The 3,952-nt window shown below is 53.0% G+C and overlaps 1 non-coding gene across 1 annotated transcript; it reads left to right on the forward strand.

The window, feature by feature from the left end:
• The first annotated feature begins 2,057 nt into the window (after window positions 1–2,057).
• TRNAV-CAC (transfer RNA valine (anticodon CAC)) lies at window positions 2,058–2,130 on the forward strand. The gene has a single exon. It is a non-coding gene; the product is annotated as a tRNA-Val (tRNA).
• The last annotated feature ends 1,822 nt before the right edge of the window (window positions 2,131–3,952 follow it).

The raw sequence follows: 3,952 nt of genomic DNA on the forward strand, positions 1-3,952 counted from the left end.
CAGTGCAGACTGAATGACTTAAGCCGCCCTGCACAATCACTCACACACTCAGACCAGAGTTTAAACATTCCCCCCTCCCGCTGAAATGTGACCTGTGAGACTTCTAAGAAGTCTCGGAGAGGTGATCAGGCTCCCCTTCCACCCCAACGGGTGTGACTGACTGGGTCAGGTCCTCCGGGGCCTTACCGGATTCGACGTGGGAACCAGGTCCTCACATGTCAAGTCTCCTTGAGTCCGGCAGGAACAGCGGAACAGGGCTGGCCCAGGGAGACCGGGTGGGAGAATGTGGAATGGTCAGGCAGGGAGCGCCTTCTCCATTGTGATCTCCGGTTCCATCACCGCCCCGCCATTGCCCCAAAACGGTGGCAACAAAGGGCCAGCGCGGTTGGGTTTCCCGGTCAGGAAACCAAATGTTATGGAAAATACTGGAAAAACCCTGGATTGGATCACTGATGGAAAAACCAGGCAGCACTTGGTGGGCTTGGAGTGTTGAGGCTTTATTTCACACCAGAGGGCTCAGAGGGGATTAATCTCCCAAAAAGTCTGAGCTCTGAAGAAAGGCAAAGCAATCTATATCTTTCTTCTTCCGTATCTGTTAACATTCCTACATGCACAGCAAGCCAGCAGGCAAGGGGGAGGAAGATTAGGGAGAGAACCATGGGAACCGGTGCTCGGCGGAGCAGAAAACCAAGGGAGTGATTTTTTTTTGTGTGTGTGTGTGTTGAGGAGGGGTCGAGACAGAGGGGAGCCACCCTCTAGCCCTCGTAAATCTTTCCCAACCAGTCACACCCAAGGCGTGACCACCATCCTGCTCAGATCTGGCAGCAAAGACCTAGACAGGTACTCCAAGGCAGCCCACCCAAGTCTCAGATTCATAAAGGCTGGTAGGAATAGATGCCCGTGAAATGAGGGTCAGGTGACCCGTTCCCACCCCAGTCATGGTTGTGCCACACTTCAGCTCTGGGCCACTAAAAGTGGGTTTATTGTGCTTGCTCTCCACCCCTCCGTTAAATGGCCAGGATTTTAATGGACTCTCAGATGGTGCTGCGAGGGGAGAGGGCGCAGGGCAGGCTCATCGAAGCAGAGCGGAGGGCGGGTAGCGCGGGTTCGACTGCTCCTAGGTGGATTTCATTTGCCGAGGGCGCAGCGCTCCGGCAGCCACCGCCGCTGGGAAAGGGGCCCCCGCGGCACCCCCAAAGGGGGTCGCTGCGGCTCAGACGCACCCAACCCGCTGGCTCCTGCAGGCTCCGCGAGCAGGGACTTCTCGGGAGTTGCGGTCTCTTCTCCCGAGAGATCGCTGGTGCCTCCAGTGCCTACCAATATTATTATTATTATTTTTGGTATCATTAACCTACAATTACATGAGGACCATTATGTTTACTAGACTCCCCCCTTCACCAAGTCCCCCCACAAACCCCATTACAGTCACTGTCCATCAGCATAGTAAGATGCTGTAGAATCACTACTTGTCTTCTCTGTGTTGTACAGCTCTCCCCGTGCCTTCCCCCACATTATACATGCTAATCTTAATGCCTCTTTCTTCCCCCACCCGCCCCTTATCCCTCCCTTCCCACCCAACCTCCCCAGTCCCCTTCCCATTGGTAACTGTTAGTCCATTCTTGGGTTCTGTGATTCTGCTGCTGTTTTGTTCCTTCAGTTTTTGCTTTGTTCTTACACTCCACAGATGAGTGAAATCATTTGATACTTGTCTTTCTCCACCTGGCTTATTTCACTGAGTGTAATATCCTCTATCTCCATCCATGCTTTTGCAAATGGTAGGATTTGTTTTCTTCTTATGGCTAAATAATATTCCATTGTGTATGTGTACCACATCTCCTTTGTCCATTTATCTACTGATGGACACTTAGGTTGCTTCCATTTCTTGGCTATTGTAAATAGTGCTGCGATAAACATAGGGGTGCATCTGTCTTTTTCAAACTGGACTGCTGTATTCTTAGCCTGCAGTGTCTTTTACAGTTAAACACGGAAGTGGCCAGAACCCTTGAGGCACTACCTAAGACTTCCAGGACCGACAGTTAGGCAAGAAGGCCTGTCCTGTTTCCGTAGTGTAGTGGTTATGACGTTCGCCTCACATGCGAAAGGTCCCCAGTTCGAAACCGGGTGGAAACAGTCTCCTTTTCCCGACGCTGACGTTCATCTTTAAAGCACAGAAAGCGGGTCTGCGACAAGAGCCCTGCGGAGCGGAGCTGTGTTTTCTATCCACAAGGAGCAGCGGTTGGACTTCCATTGCTACCTGACAGCTCACTGAGCCCTCCAGGCCTGGCCCCCTTTGTTCGCTCTCGCTCACACTGCTGACCGGTCCACCGCCACCGAGTCGGCTACAGGTGACCTTCAGATCCAGAAATCTCCCCGTCTTTCATGCAGCGTGCAAATCTTCTCCACAGGCCCCCAGTATTATGGCTCTGAAAAACAACAAGTTCTTCCCTCTGAATCACACTTGGCTTTCCCCCACCCCAGCACACTTGCCGAACAGTTGGGTTTGCGAGAACAGAACCAAAGAAGACAGACCCAAGGCAGCACCTGGGGCTACAGCCAAAGACACACGCAGGAAGACTTTCGGGCTCCACTCTGAGCCGGCGGGGTCTGTAAAGGCGCCCAGACGCGTGCCCTTCTCCGGGGAGCCCCTTGAGCCAGCTAGGAGGTCAGGAAGGACACGAAACCCGTCCTCATCTAACTCCTGAGGAAACCCAGGTTCAGAGAAAGAGCGTGTCCGTGCCTCCGTGGCACACAGCGCTAGAGCCGGACTAGAATGGCACACAGGCCAGTCACCTGGTGTCCTGGCCTCAAGCCCAGAGCCTCCCAAGGCTGGGAGAGGTGACAGGTGAAGTGCGGCTGGTGAAGCCATTGGTCTCTAAGCCTTCTCCGTTCTGCCCAGAAACCTAACGTCTCCCTGTCAGAGTTTTCATCTACTAAGAACCAGGAACTTGAGTTCCAGCCACTCCTTACAAACAAACAAGCAAACTTTGAAACGAAGGCAAAAGTTGGAAGATGATGCACAACCCATTATTAACCGAAGCGCACCAGTTACAGTGTTCCCACATTTGTTTCTCACCATCTCTTCAAATATATGAATTGGTCGCCATTTGAGGGGAACATGCAGACATCACAAGATCGTTGTTTAGGCCACTGTTGCTCCTTTGCTTTGGCAATGTCCCTCAAAACCAGCCTCCGAGGGGCCTTTCCTTGAAGGCCATGGGAGCGCCTCCTGTACCATGGAGGAGGCCCTTCTTGAGCCCCTTCAGGAACCCACCCGTCCCCTCAGGCTGTAGAGAAGCTTGGGGGCAGTTTTTCTTGTCTCTGCCCCATAGCGCAGTCCAGCCGTGTCCCGTGCTTGCAGGAGCGCGATCAGGCTGTCCTGCCCCAGCACCAGCTGCCCTCCCCACTCCTTCTGGTTGCTTTGAGGGACAGTTGTCATCTTGGGTCAAGTCAGCCTGAGCTCCGGAAACACCTACCTCGGGAGAGACCTTTTCGGGAAGTGCAGCCACCCCCTTGTCTCCTGACTGGCTCACTGTGCCCTGCAGGGGTGGAAAGGGTCCTGACCTGACAAAAGCGTGAAGAATCCTTTCCTGTGGTGATAGGATGAGTTGAGTCGGTGAGAAATGCACTGAAGGGAAGTTTTTTACAGACTTTTACAGACTTGTCCGCCTCAGCGCTGGCAGGTAGGTGGCTGACTCTTGTCTTGTCCTGATGTTGACCTTGTCCCAGCTTCAGTCTGAGTTCCAGCAGTCACAGGCATCCTGATGTGTGGTGTGCATTCGGTTGTGCCTTTCCCCAAAGTTTGGATGTCACAGAGCTTCTATCTCCAGGATGCTACTGATGGGGGTTTTTCTTTGCACTTCCTTTCTTGCTGAATCTGTAACTCAAGGTTGGAGGGGAGGAGAAGTAAAGGTTTAGCAGTAGGCAAATTACTAGTCTCAGTGCTAGGTACCAG

Source organism: Manis pentadactyla, chromosome 4 (assembly GCF_030020395.1).
Source record: "Manis pentadactyla isolate mManPen7 chromosome 4, mManPen7.hap1, whole genome shotgun sequence".
NCBI lineage: Eukaryota > Metazoa > Chordata > Mammalia > Pholidota > Manidae > Manis > Manis pentadactyla.